The sequence below is a fragment of the Mauremys reevesii genome, linkage group 2 (genome assembly GCF_016161935.1).
Source record: "Mauremys reevesii isolate NIE-2019 linkage group 2, ASM1616193v1, whole genome shotgun sequence".
NCBI classification, from domain to species: domain Eukaryota; kingdom Metazoa; phylum Chordata; order Testudines; family Geoemydidae; genus Mauremys; species Mauremys reevesii.
This window is the reverse complement of record NC_052624.1, coordinates 27,442,408-27,462,193: the sequence shown is the minus strand read 5'-3', so window position 1 is coordinate 27,462,193 and position 19,786 is coordinate 27,442,408.

Genomic DNA, 19,786 nt, shown 5'->3' with positions numbered 1-19,786 from the left:
GTGGGTTGAGTTGTGCCTCTGCTATAGGGAGCAGCCTGCTTTGTCTCTCTGTTTTTGGATTCTTTTTGTGTAGGTTCTGGATTCTAAGAAATAAAGTAGTGTTACGTTGCAACCTCCCAACAAGAGTATTGTATGTTTTTATATAACTTCTCTGTATATGCCATGAAGATAACATAGGCACATGTGCATATTACACACAAATTATTAAAGTTGAAAAAAATCAAGCACTCAACAGTTAGGAAGTGTCAGAATTAAGGGTGTTTATGTAACCTTAATTTGTGCTTATGCTTTATGATACAGTCTCTAATGACATAATCAAATACCATTTTTTCCACAGTGTCCCGGTGTGACGGGAGCTCGACTCATCACTGTGGTGCCTTCTGCTGGCTGTCCTGGGAATTAGCTTAGTCCGCCTGTGCACCCTTGTCTGGTGACATCTCACCACTGTCACTTCTGCTCCAAGATGCAACTTGTATTAGTGAACATCCTCTTTAGCCCTCTGGCTGTGTCACACTCTGTTTTCCCCCTTCCAGGGGAACTGTAGTCCACTGTCCAGCCACTTCCACAGTGGCAAATGTGGGGGGGGACACCCGGGCCCACCCACTACTCTGGGTCCCAGCCCAGGGACCCTGTAGATAGCAGCCACGTGCTGCATCCCCTCCAACCCCACAGTCTATTTCCCTGGGCCACTTCCCCTGCGGCTCTTCTTATATGGGCCTGCCTGGCCCTGACTGGCTGCTGCTGCTCGTAGCCCTCTTCAATTGACTGCCTCTTGCGCAGCCTCCCTAAGGTTCTATTAACCCTTTATGGGCTAGTGTGAGGCAGATGCCTCATCACACTCTGCCTCATTCAATGCACAGGATGGATGGTGCTAAGTTAATGAGCAGCTATTCAATATTTCATTTTATCTGTGGCCCCCCTGCCTTATTTCCTGCACACCATTAAAACCATGCTTCTGAAGACAGAATTATGAATTTCCTCAAGGGCTTTTGTTAGCTGCACATCATTATAGTACCTGAGTGCTTCATAGACAGTAATTCATTAATTTTTACAACAGCTTTGTGAGATGAAGAATATTATTCCCATTTTACAGAGGGGTAACTGAGATACAGAGAGATAAAGGTCAAAAATATCCATTACTTTTGGGTGCCCAATTTGAGACACCTTTAGGACCTGATTTTTCAGATTACTTAGCATTATACAGCATGTAATATATTAATGGGCACCACGTGACTCCTCCATTTGGGAAGGCTGGGTGTGCACGGACTGTGACACTGCCCTGAGGCCTGCCTCCGCTCAGCCTCCTCCCCCTGGAACCTCACCCACACTCCACCCCCAGCCCCGCTTGGCTCCTTCCCCCAAGGCCTCCCGCCCGCCTCTCACACCTCTTCCCCCGAGGCCTCCCTGCCTGTCTCATGTGCCTCTTTGCACCCTTCCTCAACCCCCACCCACCACTCACACCACTTCACCCTGTCCCCCAAGGCCCATGCCTGCTCACCCGGCCACGCACTGCTCACACGTGCCTCTTTGCCCCCTCCCCCAAGGCCACCCATCCGTCACACACATCTCTTGACTCCCTCCCCAAAACCCCCATGTGGGCAGAATGGGGATGGGAAGAGGTGGAGTGAGAACAGGACCTTGTGGGGAAGAGGATGAGTGGGAGCGGGGCCTTCAGGCAGAGCATGGGCAGGGTCACGGCCTGGACACCCTTTCGGCAGCAGTGTGCACCAAAGGCGGCAGGCTGGCTGTTTGGGGAGGCTTAGTCTCCCCTGGCCTCTTATACCCGCCACCCATAAAGATATTCAAAGCACATCTCCCATGGCTTCAGTTGAAGCTGTGAGTGCTCAGCATTTCTGTAATCAGATCCCAGGTATTCAAGTTGGGCATCAGAAAATGAGGAGCACACAATGAGGAACTTTGAAAAGTTTTGTTTAAGTGATTTGCCCAGCACCATACAGGAACTCTGTGGCAGAGGCAGGAATAGAATCTCATTTTCCAGGACTGCATTCTGCTGCCTTAACCATGAGACCATGCTTTATCTTCCTGCCAGTCCCCTGCCTCATTCACTACACACCTTCCAATCTGTGGTTAGAAGGAGACCCTGGCATATGTCTACATAGGGTGCGTCAGGTTGCAGCCCCTCTTCCAGCTACTTCAGAACTTCTTAGTGAGGTTCTTGCTGCACTTCTCCCTGCACCTTCTCATTTACGTACACCCCATCCATCACCCACAAAGTGGTAAGGCTTCCTTGTCAACCTCCTCCTGGCATGAGCCAATGTGGCCATCCATCACACCAGAAGAAGGAAGCTGAACGGAGGGGTGCTCTGCAACCCTAAGGCTTATCTCCAATCCCTTGTACAATCACATCTCCAGGCAGAGTTCTTCTGGGTGATGTCCACTGAATACCTAGACACCTTTGAGGAGCATTCAACACTGTTGGGGTTCTTTCTCTGCTTGGTGTCCCACTCTGGATCCCTGATTTTTTTACCTTTAACCTCACTCCCACACCTGTTTTATCATTTGTTGTCCCAGAAACCAATAGTGACCTGGGCTTAGTGGTTCCTCCCCCTTAATTCGGCAGAGGAGGGCATTATTTCTGTGCAGACCTGCCTGACCCAGGACTACAAATAGTGCACACTTTCCAATCTGTGGTGAGGAAAGCCTCACACACATCTATGTAGGGTGCATCAGGTTCCAGCCCCTCTTCCAGCTCCCCCAGAACCTCTTACTGAGGTTCTGGCTCACTTTTCCCCACAGCTCCCCATTTATGCACAACCCACAGAGTTGCAAGACCTCATCAACTCCTCCTGGTGCTGGCCAAGATGACCATTCATCAGACCAGGAGGAGGAAGCTGGACGCGCAGGGTGTTCTGTTACTGTGGGGCCGATCTCTGGTCCCTGGTTAAGTTCCACTGGTGAGCAGAGTTCCTCTGGGAAAAGTTCACTGACTCTCTAGATGCCTTTGAGGAGTGGTGGGCACTGTTGTGGGTTCTCTGCTTGGCGCCCCCCTCTGAATCCCTGATTTTCAACCTTTGACTTTCCTCCTGTCCATGTTTTGTTATTTGTTGTCCCCAGTATTCATGTGTGACTTGGGTCCAGTGGCTTCTCCCTCTCCATTGAGGGGGTGGGCTTCTAGTTTTGGGTAGGCCTAGACCCCCCCTGTCCCAGTACCTGCAAAGAGTACACACCTTCCAACTTCTGCAACAAATGAAGCAGGGATCCTACACACAACAGCCTCCTTTATTACACAACCCTGATTCATCCCTGCTGCAGGCACATCCTGTCCATTGAATTCCACAGTGGTCCTGTGGAAAAAATAGTATAGGCTCATATAATTAGCAACTGTATCATACTGAATGCACCCCAGGGGACCAAATTAAGGTTGTACAGGAAACCTAAATTCTGGCATTTCTTAACTTTTGAGTACTTGACTTGAATTAATAATATTATTTTAGTGTAGGGGGGTTTCTGCAATTTCCTAGTTTTTTAAAAACAAAAAACAAATAACAGATATTCCATTTTGTGGCATCGTATTGACACATATACGGATCACCACAAGGGCTGTAACATTTAGATCTACTGCAAAGACCTCTGCCATGTGTGCTAATGGAATAACTGATAACAGTAGTAGGTTGTTATCCTCTATGTGGACCAGCACTAGAGGGGAATGAGACATGTAGTTTGCCAGTAGGTTTCACAGATATTTGCTGACAGCAAAGGAATGGTGAGAGACAGAAATCTTGGGTTCCATTCCAGGCTCTGGAGGGGTTCTCTAGTGGGCACACTCTTCTGCCCTGTCCCTGTCCCAGACCTGTCTCTTTCTCAGCCTGGGGTCCTTGTCCTAGTCCCATTCTCCTTATCTACCCAATCCCCAGGTCAATCTCCACTGCTCAGGCTTCTCATCCCAGTCCCAGTCTCCTTGCCCAGCCAGTCCTTGTTCCCCCTTCCTGCCTTGTTTTCAGAAAGCACCAACCATTTTTGGCTGATATTTTCCAGAAACGTTCAGCCTGAGGCAAACATCTAGCATGGCAAATTTCATCCCAAATAGTTAAAATTTTGGAAAGTTGTAAGCAACTGAAAATAGGGTCTTACAATGAAAGTGTCAGGCAATCTTAATAATAGCACTACCAACCTTGCCTACAGTACATATATATACATAATAATTCTACGTGCATGTATACTTAGATACAGAGTGGACACAGTTAATTTTTTTTCCTTATAATGGGTTTGAATTGGTATTCCCTGTCATTAAAATGGAGAATACTGCTAGAACCAGTATTATCTTACCTACTGATAAAAAGGTAAAGAAAAATTTAAACTGTATTCACTATACCTGGAGAAGTGTAAAGTATATAATTACTGTGTATGCATACATGTACATGTAATATTCTTAAATTTAAACTAAGATGGACTATTTTAAAAAATGTAAAGCATATTTTAGTCAAAACTTCATTTCTGCTTAGCATGTTAGCTCAATTTTCTTTCTATATAAATCACTCTTGAGAGGTCGCCACATAGAAAATAAAATTGTTTGACTGATTTATAATAATTAATGCTATTGCATGGGGGAAGTCTGTGTATAGTTCAAAGAGAAAATATGAGTCAATTAATGTCCCTCATGGAATGGCACAATGGATAATTTTGTGGGCTACCTTGAAGAGATCAGTTATCTAAGATCTTGGATAGATGCCCAGTCAAGTGAAACCCACTTAATGGAATAGCTGATATAAAAATAATCCTATTAAAATAATACATTAAATTTGCACTAATTCAGAGAAATATTGTAAGAGGATCAATTGGGTTTAAAAGCAATCACTTGGTGAGGGAATAACTCTGACTAATAAGTAAAATCCCTACATAGCACAATGGTAAAACGTGTGTTAGATCTCATTAAGGGCTAGATTCCTGACAAATTCATCTGCTTTGTACCATTAACAATTCCCCATTTTAAAAAAAGCCACTCAAAGATATGGTGAATATATCTGATGGAAATGACATTTATACTAGAACAAACAACAGGTTTTATGTCAGCTCACAACATCAGCCAATAATTGCAGCAGGAAACCTGGTTAGACCCTAAGCAGCAAAATTTACCAAGTGAACCAACAGAAGCTATGCTAAGCACTCCTCTGTTTGGATGCTGCTCATCTGTACAACACAGACAGTGGTGATCACAGGAATGATAATCAACAAGCTCACTGGAATAGAAAGTAATGAGAATTGGCTGTTGGACAGAGATTGGAATATAGTGTAAGGTTCTGCTGTAGCATTATAGGTTGCCCTTTGTACCCAGTGCTAGCTGTATGATCCAAAGTCTGTTGAGGTTAATGGAAGTCTTCATGTGAGGAAGAAAAACAGGGAAACAGATGGGTGTGGGAACTACTTTACATTTAAAACTTGAGCTGCAAGAATATTTCAGGCTTTGCTGTTATCAATCACCAGAGGGAGCCAAACTGATACTGAAACCTGAAAGGATGTTCTTCTACATTCAGGATATGTGAGAGGACCCATAATAGCCTCTGTTTGGGAAGCAATAGATCTAGTCAACCTACTGATGAGGCATCATCTGGAGTACTGTGTCCAGTTTTGGGCCCCACACTACAAGAAGGATGTGGAAAAATTGGAAAGAGTCCAGTGGAGGGCAACAAAAATGATTAGGGAGCTGGAGCACATGACTTATGAGGAGAGGCTGAGGGAACTGGGATTGTTTAGTCTGCAGAAGAGAAGAGTGAGGGGGGATTTGATAGCAGCCTTCCACTACCTGAAGGGGGGTTCCAGAGAGGATGGAGTTAGGCTGTTCTCAGTGGTACCAGATGACAGAACAAGGAGAAATGGTCTCAAGTTGCAGTGGAGGAGGTTTAGGTTGTATATTAGGAAAAACTTTTTCACTAGGAGGGTCGTGAAGCACTGGAATGGATTACCTAGGGAGGTGGTGGAATCTCCTTCCTTAAAGGTGTTTAAGGTCAGGCTTGACACAGCCCTGGCTGGGCTGATTTAGTTGGGGATTGGTCCTGCTTTGAGCCGGGGGTTGGACTAGATGACCTCCTGAGGTCCCTTCCAACCCTGATAGTCTATGATTCTATACTGTGGGAGGCAGTATTGCCTATGAGCTATAGCAGAAGACTGGGAGTCAGGAGATCTGGCTTCTATTTCCAACACTGTCCTGACTTGCTGTGTAACCTTGGACAAATAATTTATTGTCTCCATGTCTCAGTTTCCCCATCTGAAAAATGGCGATAGTAATACTTACCCACCTGTGTCAAGCACATTGGGATTCTCAGCTAGAGGGTGCTATATATGTGTTACTTATTATTATTTATTTTATTATTCTTTTCTTTATATACTTTTCCTTACACAATTGACATTTTCTACCTTAACTCATGGAAACCACACTTTACTAACATTTCTCAAGTTTTTCTGAATAGTCTTTACTCTTTTAGAACATTTTGTAGAACAAAACATTTAATTAAGATTTTTAGAGACAAAGGCTCCCTTTGCATAATTGCACAAAAATACAAACAAGGATTTAAACAAACTGCTTCCATGAGTCTTTGGGAAAGATATCAGCAAAATTATGTTGATTTAGGCACCTTCAAAATCCACAGTGCCAGGAGAGTCTAAAATGCATTGCAGTGTTTGGGTTCAAATGGATTGGGATTGACAGTAACCTGAACCGAGAGTGGGGAAGAAGGAATTCATTGCTGCCTAAGGAAAGGTCTTAAATCATTAATTTTTATTCTGGACAAGACTTTTCTTTTTTTTTTTTTTTGGTAGAGTGAAACATCAGAACCATAAAAGCAACAAAGAATCCTGTGGCACCTTATAGACTAACAGACGTTCTGCAGCATGAGCTTTCGTGGGTGAATACCCACTTCTTCAGATGCAAGGAAAAAATTTCAGGGCAGGATATATAAGCAAAGCAAGAAGCAAGAGAGAGATAGTTAGTTTAGTTCAGGAGGGGAGGAGGATCTGTTCTGGGAGTGAGAGAGAGGAAAAAGGAGAGGAGAAAGAGGTTCTGTAATTGTAATTGCCATTCACAGTTTTTTTGTAATATCCTGAGCTGATGGTGTCAAAATTGTCACATTGCAGCAGCAGCAGTTTGTCTCTGAAGTTTCTGGTTTTTTTTTTTTGCTGGCCATGGCCAGATCTGCTATTGTGTGGTGTGTGTGGTGGAAGTGTTCTCCTACAGGTTTTTTTATATTTTTATTCCTAATATCTGATTTTTGTCCATTTATCCTTCTATGATGGCATATATTACATCAGAACCATGACTGCAAAATTATGTAATTTTTATTCTAACCATAAATGCAAGTCTATCTAGAATAATCATTGTTTAGTCTACCTTCATTCCAGCTGAATCATTTTGTGAAGTACTCAGATAAAGCTAATAAATTAATAATCTATGCAGTTCTGAAAACGTTTGAAGTTATTTCATCATTTGTTTATACTGTTGCTTTGCCACTGCTGCTAGCAGCTTCATCAGAACAGTATGATTAGTTCACTATACAAGTGGAAATCCTAGTTATAGAGATATTTCTGGTAGCATGCATTTATTTAAGTGTATGGTTTTTACTGTTAACTATTTTGTTGTGTTTTAGTAAAATACAGAAAACTTGGCTTATAGCAGCAGTGTCTTTTCTCTTGTTATTAAGTCTTTGTGCTTAACAGGGGTCTCTTTATACAGCAGCATCTGGTCGAGGCAGTGTCTATAATATTTATATTATTACTTTAAAAGTCAAAATCAGAAATGCACTTGCTCTCCCATGCACTGATAAATGATGTTTTTTGTCTGCAGTGACGTATGCCTAATGCTGTCACAGACTAGCTGTTTCGGGTTAATTCACATCCCATTACATTACAATGCTATTTTTCCACTTTCAGACAGCCCCTGTTAAACTTTAAGATAGAATTGATAATTTGCTATGGGCACTGCATTAGTTTGCATTGCTGAGCATTACAATGATATACAGAATCAAGCTGTAGTGCATTGGTTGATTGTGCCAACTAATTTGGTAGCATTGATTCTCCTTAGTGAAACTTTTCCACATTTATCTTATTTATGGATTTAAACTATACATCAGAGCAAGATGGAATTTAATTAGTTTGAATTAGTAGGTACTATAGCCATCCTGCCAAAATACCTCTTGGTGACTAGGAGACACTGAATACTGTTCTTCTGGCTGTGTTTTTAAGATGTATTTAATGCTTGTCTGGTGCAACACAGTGTGTTTGTATAAGATAATATAGAATTACTACCTGTGTAAATAGACTACTGTGGAGGAAGCCCTATGTGCAAATCGGTGCTCTCCTGGTTCATCTAACTAGTTGAATTAAATGCATGATAGGGTTCTGATTGCACATGCACAATGTAAGGCTCAGTCCATCTCTCTCATTGAGATCAATGGCAAAACTACCCGTGATATAAAAGGGAGCAGGATATGGCACTAATTATGCATTCATATTCTAGCACTGTCAATCCAGGACACCTCATGAGCAATAAAATCATTTTTAACAACGTCTGAAATGCGTCAGGAAGAATCAGAGAAAAGCTCTTGCATTTTGTAGGACTTCCCTGAAGAAACTGGGTTCTTTGTTGATTTTTGCTGGGATGATGAGGGGTACTTATGCCTACTCCCTAAAGAATCTTTTCCATCATGTCAGTAGATGGAATAGACAGCCTTTCTCACTTCTCCTGCCCTCCAGGTAGATTTTCAAAACTCAAGGTTGACTAGACACCAGTGTGTACATCTTGAGAAAGGACAACTTGAGAAAGGGAAAGCAGTAGCTCACAATTGCCAAATAACTAATTGGTAACAACCTGGTGTGGCTGGCTGTGCATCTGGTGTTAATAGATTCTTGTGGAGAAGTGGCATAGAAAGCTGCAAAGCTTTGCTCAGTGACAGAGATACATTCACCTGGAAACTGTTTCTCTTGTAAAATACATGGGCTTCTCTGTGACAAAAAGAAGACTGTGACATTGATATTTTTTCCTTTGGCACAGCAAAAAGCCTTGTATGTGTTACTTCAAAATACATGTGTACAATGACCCCTCACAGATATCCAGCAGCTTCTGCTTGTGAAATCAGATTGTTCAGAATATTGATTCCCAGCATGATTGATAAAGATGATAACAAGACTGACAAAAAAGCCAGGGTTGTTTTCAGCCTCCATACTCAACCCTTCTGGTTCTGGCCTTTGCTTAGCAAAATGCAATGTGGAAACGTTCAGCTTGCTGAAGTTGAGCAATAGGTGTAATAAATTCAAGGAAGAGAACAACACAGCAGAGGCGTTCTAATAAAGTGCTGGAGATTTAATTGGCCTGAGGTGTTCAAACAGTTTTTCATAGAATAAAAATATTATTCAGCTTAATTTTGAATGTCATATCTCATCTAGGTTAGGAATATACCAAAAGGAATACTTGCCTGAGAAGAAACTAGAAATGGGCAGAAATACATGCTTTTTGATGAGGAAATAAAAAATGTAACTTTTGGTTATTATAACTTTGGGGTAAAGTTCTATTGGGGGGATTTTCAAAGGCACAAATGGAAAGTAGGCATCCAGCCCTCACTGATTTTTCACTGAGAGTTAGGTGTTTATCTCCAATTTGTGCCAATCTTCCCGATGGACTGAGCCTCTGATCCTGTAACCCAGATCTAAACAGGCAGAACCTTGTGCCTGATATTGCCCTATAGTATAGACTTAAAAGAGGCTCTGTGCTGGGGTAAGCATGCTCCTGCATAGATCCAATGAAATGGGGGCCTTGGCCATTTTTACATTCAAACTCTAATGTGAGACCTTGGTGGCATTAACGCAAAAACTTATGATTGGTGCAAATTAGACATGTCTCTATTTTACCTTTCATGGTGGCTTTATCTTCTCTGTTAATAATGTCTTGTAATAGTTCCACTGACATTGAGTGAGGCACAAATCCCTCAGTGATTTACTACATCAATGGAAGTGTATAACATACAATATAAGACTCACTGATACAAGGAAAAAGAGCCTTCATTAAAAGAATATGAAAATTTCAAAGTCAAGCATAAAAAAGTTTTAACAAGTGACAAAACTAAGATGGATCATCCAGCTTTAATTCTTCTCCTTTGCACAGATGCATTATGGATCTGATCAAAGCCCACTGAAGTCATGGGAGTCTCTCCATTCGCTTTGGAATGAGCTTTGGATTAGGCCCTATGGTCACAAACTATATGTTCCACACAATCCCTGCCTCATTCAACACAGGTCAGTGTTTGCAGACATATATGCCTAAAGCAGAGGTCCCCAAACTGTGGGCATGCCCCCTAAGGGGAGCTTGGAGAAATATTTGGGGGGGCGTGGCCCAAGCCAGCCCCCGTGGGGGGCAGGGAGGGAGCACCACCCAGCCTCTCCCCACCCCCAGCTCTCCTCCGGTCCCACCCCCAGCAGCATCCCCGGCTCCCGGCCTCACACCTGGCCCTGATCACAGCCTTGACACGGCTCTACTCCTGGCCCAGCACCAGCCCCCAGCCTTGGCCGCTGGCTGCGGCTCTGTTCCTAGCTGTTCCCTGACCGCAGGCCCATTTGTCGGTCCCCCACCGCAGCCTGTCTGCGGCTCCACTCCCGCCCTGCAGCCCCGCTCCTGGCCCCAGACTAACCCCCAGCTGCTGTCCCAGCCTCAGCCCTCTTATCCCTGTCTGCATGCATTCATTCCCCCCAACCCCGGAGCTAGCCTTGCTCCCAGCCCCGGGGAGGTGGAGTGTGCGGGGGCACAACCCTCAAAAGTTTGGGAACTGCTGGCCTAAAGTTAGCCATTTAAATAAAACTGAGCTGATCTTCAGAGGTACTGAACACACACAGCTCCCACTGACCCCATGAAATACTTAACTCAAAGTATATATGTTTCTCTTTCTCATAGTGGCTGGCCTGCAATGGGTTTGATTCTGCACGGTTTAATCACTTGAGTCCATGGGACTATACACGTGACTAAGGATTACAGATGAAGGTATAAATGTGAATACTATGGATGGATGATGAAGATTGTATTTTCCATTAATGTCACTAATAACATTTGCTCTCCTTTCTCTTAGATAGGTTATGGCCAGAAATCCACTTCCTTACATCAGTGGCAGATTTACCCTGAAATTAAACCTTTTTTGGTAAAATCTTTTAGGGAAAATGTTAAAAATCACACATAGAATGCTCTTTTAACTTCAACTTCCTATACACTGGGTACATCAAGCCATGGATGGGGAATTCTCTGTCCACATCTCATAATGGCTGAGAAACTGGGAATATTTTGGCTAAATGGATCCAGAGAAAACAGCATATCTTGCTTATAAAAAAGCTGAAGCACTGCTTAGAAAATGAACGTCAGAACCACTGTGCCATTGGTATCCATTCTACAGACAGAGAGGAGATGAAAGTCCCAGTAGAACCTGGTCTCAGAAAACTTTATACATGTTGGATATGTAAGTACAGTCAAAATAGGAACAAGACTGCTTTTCATGGATTTTTAAGGCCAGAAGGGACCATTGTGATTATGTACTCTGATTTCCTGCATAATGCAGGCAATGGAACATCACTGTGTAATTCCTGCATCAAGTCCCCATGATGCATATGATTCACCTGTTTTTACTCTGAGATCACTTTAATTCACAGGGTGTATTGCCAACAAAGGGTCTTGTTTTGCTGCATTTTCTTTTTTCCACTCCTTTCTCTTTTTATGGGAAAACCTTATAGTTATTGGTAGGTCATAATCAAATCTGACAGAAAATGATCAAATGTTCATACATTGACATTCAGTCCTATTTTATACAAGACATAATTCTTCTTCAAGTGCTTGTGCATGTCCGTTCCACTGTAGGGGTGTGTGTTGAGCACCGTGGTCAGAGAACTTTTTTCCTCCCATTAGGGCAGCTCAAGTGCCCTCTGTTGCCACATGGGCCTGCATGCTGGCATAACAGGGCGGAGCCACCCCCGACCACCCTCAGTTTCTGCTTACTGCCAGTGGCAGTTGTTGGAGCAATATCAGACTTGTTGTGATAAGTGCTTCCCTCGCTCCTTCATACATATATCCTGTTATTGTTAGAAATTAGTTCATTTAAAGTTAATTAGCTGGTTTTAGTGCTAAGTTGAGTTTTAGATCTTGTTTGACCAGTTTTTATCTATAACAGGGTTAAAAAAAAAGAGCTAGATAAGTTCATGGAGGATAGTTCCATCAATGGCTATTAGCCAAGATGGTCAGGGATGCAACCCAATGCTCTGCTTGTCCCTAGCTCCTGATTTCCAGAAAATGGGAATGGATGACGGGATGGATCTCTCAATGATTGCCTGTCCTGTTCATTCCCTCTGGGGCACCTGGCATTGGCCACTGTCAGAAGACAGGATACTGGGCTAGATGGACCATTGGTCTGATCCAGTATGGCCGTTCTTATGTTCTCCGTTCAACCATCTTATGAACTGTCATCAAGGCTGCTCCAGGCATGGATGGCATCATTCTTCAGTACCCAGTACCCAACATCAGCACCAAGCAGCAGAAGTCACTTGATTGACAAAGCCATTTTGGAGTCAGTTAAGGTGCGGTCACAGACACCATTAGGGTGACCAGATGTCCCGATTTTATAGGGACAGTCCCGATATTTGGGGCTTTTCCTTATATAGGCTCCTATTACCCCCCACCCCGTCCCGATTTCTCACACTTGCTATCTTGTCAGCCTAGACACCATCCTCCTTACCCCCTGCAGCAAAGTGAACTGAAAGGAGGTATTATGTCCCTTCTAATGGGTATAAGGATATTCTCTCACCCTCTGTGACAGAGTGCTGGGCAACAGCAGCTGAGCCAGCACTCTGGTCACTGCAGCTCTAATTAGTTACTCCAGAGCAGACCTCATTAAGAAGAGCTATGTCTAATTGATGTAGTGGAGAAAACTCAGAGGCTAATTAAGCCATGAGGCACATGGTACAAAAGGCATAGGAAGGAAGTGGGATGAGGGGAGGTAGAGAGAGAGAAAGAGAGATTGCTCTGACCTATTTTCCCTAGGACCTGTGGTTCCCTAAGACTATAGGTGTAATGATGTATAGTTTACAAGGGTGCTGGGAACCAACATTGTGAATTAACTGATTATGGAGATCTTTCTCTAGCTCAGGAAATAAAGCTCACCTCACTGGACATTTTTTATTGCTGCTTAGCATGTCTTTTAGTGTCGTTTTATTTTTTTGCCATTCTCTTACTTGCTTCTCATTGATACAGAATTCACAAGCAGCAGCGCAATTATTGTTTGCTTCTGCATATTCAACAACTTTAAGTTTGAACACTGCATGATAAGAAGACCTTTTTCTTTTGATTTCACCGTTCATTTTAAATACTAGTATGAAAACAGATTATTATTATTGTAGTTCTAGATTTTGTAGGACTTTATATAGGAATGTCACCTGCTTTATCACTGTCAAATTATTATTGTTCTTTGTTTATTTCAAAGCAGCCCTGTAGATTGGCATGTCTGTAAGGATAACAGGCTATTTCAATTTTATTAGCGATTCCATCAATGCTGCACGTTATATTTTCATATTGGCTCGAGACTTGAGGTCTATTTCAAGCCAATCTAGTCCACTAAACAAAGCCTTTGCAACTATAAAAGGCTGCAGTATTGACATCAATTAATGGGTCGGCAAACTTTGGCTCCCAGCCTGTCAGGGTAAGCCGCTGCAGGACGTTTTGTTTACCTGGAGCGTCTGCAGGCATGGAGCTCCTCAGGTTCCTGTGGCCGCAGTTTGCCATTGCCAGCCCATGGGAGCTGTGGGAAGTGGCATGCCACTTCCTGCAGCTCCCATCGGCTAGGAACAGTGAACCGCGGCTACGGGGAGCTGAGGGCTCCATGCCTACAGACGCTCCAGGTAAACAAAATGACAGAGTATTAGATATTCAATTCAATGATTCCATAGAGTTTAAAATCATCATCAAATTTGGGTGTAAACCTGTTTATAAGCCGACCCCTGCTCTCTGATGCGTCAATTTTTTACCAAAAATATTCGGCTTATGAACGAGTATGTACAGTAATTGTTTTTCTGCACTGTTTGTTCAAGAATAATGAATTTGAGAAGATATATCTTCTCGTTTTCAAGCGAAGCCTACACAGGAGGGTTGCAACCTGTAGTCATATGCTATAATATGCTCCCATGTTCTTTCCTAGAATGTAATAAATTATCACCATGTTCTCTATACCTTGCTGTGAGCTCTGTGATTGAGCTGTCATGATTTAATGATTTGAATTGTCTCCTTTGAAGAACAGTTTGAAAACAAAGGCCTAGCTTCAACAGCATTTCACTCCAGTTTTATATTAGTGTGACATCACTGAGTGCAATTAGCTTACACTGCCATAAAACTGGAGTGATGGAATGGTGTATCAGGCCTAAGAACATTAATAGCATTGGAAAACAATACAATTCTAATGCAAAAACATAGGCTTGCTTTATCTCAATAAACCACCTCCAGTGGAATCCTATGGTTGGTATGAGTCAATCAGCAGAGTGCATTTTTAGAAAGTGAGAGCCAGTGATTTGCAGCAGGTGTGGTCATCACTAATCTAAAAAGCAAAAAAAGTGGTCCAGATTTTGGTGTAAATTGGTGCCTCTTCATTGATTTTGATAGAGCTCTGGTGACTTACACCAGCTGAGTATGTGGTCTAATATGTTTTAAATTAATGTGCTGAATTCCTGTTTAACCATAAATTGCTGGCTTTAAAGAAAAAATTGAGGTCATCTTTAGGAGTGCCAACTTCTAAAACGCTTGGGATTGCAGCAAACTGGGGATGTACAATTACACCCTCCTGTTGTGCTTAGAGAATGTCAGATGATTTAAAGGAAAGCTCTGTTTTATTTCTACTAAGAGGCAGACTCAAGTCTACTGTTTTGGCTTTTGACTTTTAAATAGGCCAGTAATATTAACTTAATGTACTTTGGTTATATTTATATTCCTTATACTTTTATTTATGTACTTGCTAGCACAATCTATTTTCACTTCACCATATGGTGTTTCTTTATCTACTTTTGTTCTTCTCTCTTCAGTGATTATTTTTCTTTGCAGGATGTGAAATTTATTCACAGACATCCAGTGGGAAGTGTTTTTAGGTCAATGACTAATTTTCCCATGCCCATATTACAAGCTCTGGTGACTTACACTGGCTCTATTTAGAGTGGAAAGATGGCTACTTTCATATCTTTTTAGCTCTTCTTTGAGTTGATTTACTTCTGCCTGCTCACTCAGTCAAGTGATGTTGTGCGTAGTGTTCATAAGCCACAGAAACATCAAAGTGATTTGTTCCTTAATTACATCAATCTCCACGAGGCATTTCAAGATAGTCATGGGACATGCCTCAAAGAACTCTACTGTGTCTGCCTTAAAGTACCATATGAATCATCTATTTTGTTTAATTATTTGGCTCCCAGTTCTATAATATCTGAGTAACTCAGTCTCTAATGCATTTATCCTCAGACCACCTCTCTGAGGTAGGAAAGTGCTAGCATCCCTCTTTTGTAGATGTGGTACAGAGAGGTTAAGGAATTTGCTCAAAGTCACACAATAAGCCTGCAGGAAATTGAACCCGGGTCTTCTACCTCCCAGGCTAGTGTTCTAACCCCAGGACCATCCTTAAGTAAAAATAAAGAAATGTCCTGCCCCAGCTTGCTCACAATCCAAGACACTACAGGTGGCTAAAACAAACAGCTGTGGGAGAATACAGCTAAACTTTCCCTCAAGCCACATAGGATGCCTTTGATACTGTAGCTTCTCAATAGCAACTACAGTATTCTCAAGGAGGGCCATGTGACTAAAGAGTTCTTTCTGGGTTAGCTGAGGGTGTGCAAAATAAACCAGAAAATCTGCCTTTTGTGGGACCAGAAATGAAACGCTGGAAAAAGTCAGGGATTCCAAATCCACTCTGTTTGCTAGGTTTGTAGCAGACCTCACACAGGAAATAGGCACCTTCTTATTACCAGATGCAAGAACAGGTTACCAAACCTGCTAATTGATAGACGAGAGCTTTCCATAACATCCTTCTCTTCTTTTTCTAGCCTTACCCATGCTATGCTTTTTCCTTCCCAGTATCCATGGCAGGCCCAGCAGTCTCTGCCAGCAGACCTCTCCTCATATAGAGAATTAGTTTGTGAGTGCCTTCCAATTCAGGGCTTGATCCACAAATCCATGGATTCTACCTTATTCCAGCCCTGAAGAGGATAGTTAAAAACAGTCTAAGTACTCCACTATACCTCTTCTTTGCTTAGGAGGAGACCATTAAGAACAATTTTTTTCAGGACAAAAGGGAGACCTTCTCTTTCTGCAAGGATATCATGCCCATGGGGATGAATTTGAGAATAAAAACAGGCTTATATTGGTCATGTGTACTTTTCTTAAAGAGAAAGCTTGATTTGTTGCTTACATGTGCCCCTCTCCCCAGGGGTGATTCAGACGAGAAGATGGCACATTCAGATTTTGATAGCTAAACCAAGGTGCTCTATGAACACCATCGTATGTGAGAGTCCTTTTACTTAACTAAACCCTTTCCCCTCCCACATCCTTTGCTTTATTAACATTTTCTCCTATACAAACAGAAGATCCCATCTGACCATGAAAAAGAAATAAATCTACTTTATTTATTTTGTGTGCCTTCTTAGATAGTTTGATACTGGTGCATGTTGACAATGGGCATACATCTCTTCCTTTCACAGCTAGCAACACATGAAGGCCTTTTCTTCCTAAGGCCATGTCTACACTATGGTATTAGGTCGATTTAAGTTATGTTGATGCTCATAAGTCACTTTAGTAGCATCAGTGGAGCACGTCCACCCAACACTCCTTGTGTTGGCTGAGCACATCCACAGTCATTGCTCTTGCACAAAGCCACCTTCCTGGAACCGTGTGGAGCTCACTCCAGCACTGCTGTACAAGGACATCAGAATGAGAGCTGCCCTCACAGTGGAAAAGCGAGTGGTGATCACTGTGTAGAAGCTGGCAACTCCAGACTTCTACCAGTCAGTTGGGAATCAGTTTGGAGTTGGAAAGTCCACTGTGGGAGCTGCACTGATGCAAGTGTGTGGTACCATTAATTGCCTCCTGTTACAAAGTCTGACTTACGGCAGTGTGCTAGAAACAATTGATGGCTTTGAGACAATGAGATTCCCTAAGTGTGGCAGGGTGATAGATGGAACGCATATCCCAATTTTGGCCCCCCCAACCATATTGCGACGGAGTACATCAACTGGAAGGGCTACTTCTCCATGGTCTTGCAGGTGCCGGTGGATCACTGGAGTTTCACTGACATCAATGTGGGGTGATCAGGGAAGGTGCATGAACCACACATCTTTTGGAACACTGGATTGTATAGAAAGCTGCACGCTGGGACTTTCTTTCCAGACCACAAGATTCCAATGTGGGGGATGTGCAAATGCCCACAGTGATCCTTGGAGACCCTACTGTGATGTTACAGCCTATATGATTTTATAAAAATATGCTAATGAGTGCATATAATGTAACTGGAATATGCTTCATGCAAAAGGTCTCTTGTAAGGTATCATTACAAAGCTTATAATCTACAGAGTGAGGTCATCCTATTTGTATAAATGTTAACACCCTTATATCTGAAACTAGAAATATGAAATATAACTGAGGGCCTATTGTAATTATGCCAAGTGTGGGCCATTAATGGTGGTTTGGAATCTTGATGACTCCCATTAACCAGGGCAATTGACTGTGGATGGTTCTGTTTGCAGGCAGGCCTTCCTGTGAGTCAGGCTGGGAGGAATGAAGGCTTGCAGTGGCATGTGATCACGTCACCTGAACTGGAATCCATCTTTAACCTGTTGTCTTTCCATTGAGAAGGAGGGGGTAGGAACCCAGGGACAAAAGGACTCCTGCCTTATGCAAAAGATATATAAAGGGGTGGAACAGAACAAAGGAGGAGAGGAGCCATCATGAAGAATCCCCTAGCTACCATCTAAGCTGGAACAAGAGCTGTACCAGGGGAAAGAATTGTGCCCAGGCCTGGTGTCCAGTCTGAGGGAAAAAAAACAAACTTACTGAAGCATCTCTAAGGGTGAGATTATCTGTATGCAGTTCGATTAGACATAGATTTGCGTGTTTTATTTTATTTTGTTTGGTGACTTACTTTGTTCTGTCTGTTACTACTTGGAACCACTGAAATCCTACTTTCTGTATTTAATAAAATCACTTTTTACTTATTAATTGACCCAGAGTATGTATTAATACCTGGGGGAGCAAACAGCCGTGCATCTCTATCAGTGTTATAGAGGGCGAACAATTTATGAATTTACCCTGCATAAGCTTTATACAGGGTAAAATGGATTTATTTGCGTTTAGACCCCATTGGGAGTTGGGCATCTGAATGTTAAAGACAAGCACACTTCTATGAGCTGCTTTCAGGTAAACCTGCAGCTTTGGGGCAAGTAATTCAGACCCTGGGTCTTTGTTGGAGCAGACAGGAGTGTCTGGCTCAGCAAGACAGGGTGCTGGGTTCCCAAGCTGGCAGGGAAAGCAGGAATAGAGGTAGTCTTGGCACATTGGGTGGCAGCTCCCAAGAGGGTTTCTGTGATCCACATACCTCTATCCAGCCTGAGTCTTTCATTGATAGTCTCCCTCCATGCTCTTGTTTTGCTGTATGCTGCATCTGTTAACTGCAACACTTTGTGAAACATATCCTCCTTACTCCTCCTGGGTTGGCACACTCTGCTGGTGTGGAGGATTGAGTTCTCAAGGGCACATCTGCAGAATCCAAAGAAACAAAGAACAGAGACAGTGTTGTGAGTGCGCTCACAGCCCTGAATCACAAAAGTTACACACACCTCTTTCTCACTGTCCCTTGGCTAGCACACAGCTCAGCATAAGTCCCAATAATAGTGTGTTTAGGTGGCAGGAAAGGGGGAATGGGCAAGAAGAGACAAAGGGTGGTTTGAGAAGGAGGTTACTATAAGCATCTAGGGAGCCTATTTTGAATATTGGTGTTCTTTTCCACGGGCTAGGGAATCGAACCCGATATCTCACTCCTAAGGGTAACCCAGAATGCAAAGGTGCATCTCCTGGATGCATGTGGCTGAACACAACCAACTCCAACTGAAATCAGTGCAGTTACACCAGGGAGGAATCCAGCCTACTAGGTGTAATAACATTCTTCCTTTAGCAGACTTTGGGTCTATTAAATGCAAGTAGCAACAGACTAGCCAGACTGAGTACATTCTGTTGCTAGATTATACCTCTTTGCAATCTTTATGTTCTGTTTATACGTGTAGGTATTTATATTGCATTCATTCTTTATTCTTGGACTTCATTAAAAGGTCTATTCTCTTCTGTAGCCAGAGTCTCATTAAATAATACTCATATACATTTCTCTCATTATTTTCCAGTTATTTAAACCCTTATGTTTGTTCTCTCTCTACTTCCTTGATGTGTAGGCACTTAGCACTGAACTGTTAACTAGAAGTCTCTAGTTTCAGCTCCATTTGACAGAAAATCCACATAACCTTAAGGGCATTCACCTCTTTAAAGTCCCAAGATGGAGTTTTATGTCAGGTTAATTATGTAATTCTTTACAATTTGACACAATGAGTCAGAACTTCTCCAGAATAAACACAAATAGGTTGAATGACCAGATTAAATTTCTAATTAGCATAGAATTAGATTGTTTTTATATGGATCTGTCAATCATCTCCACATAAAAATGACATTTACTCTTATTTAACCCTGTTTTTTCTTACTACCTTTGGGATAACAGATTTTATTTTTTAAACCTTATTTTTCATACAT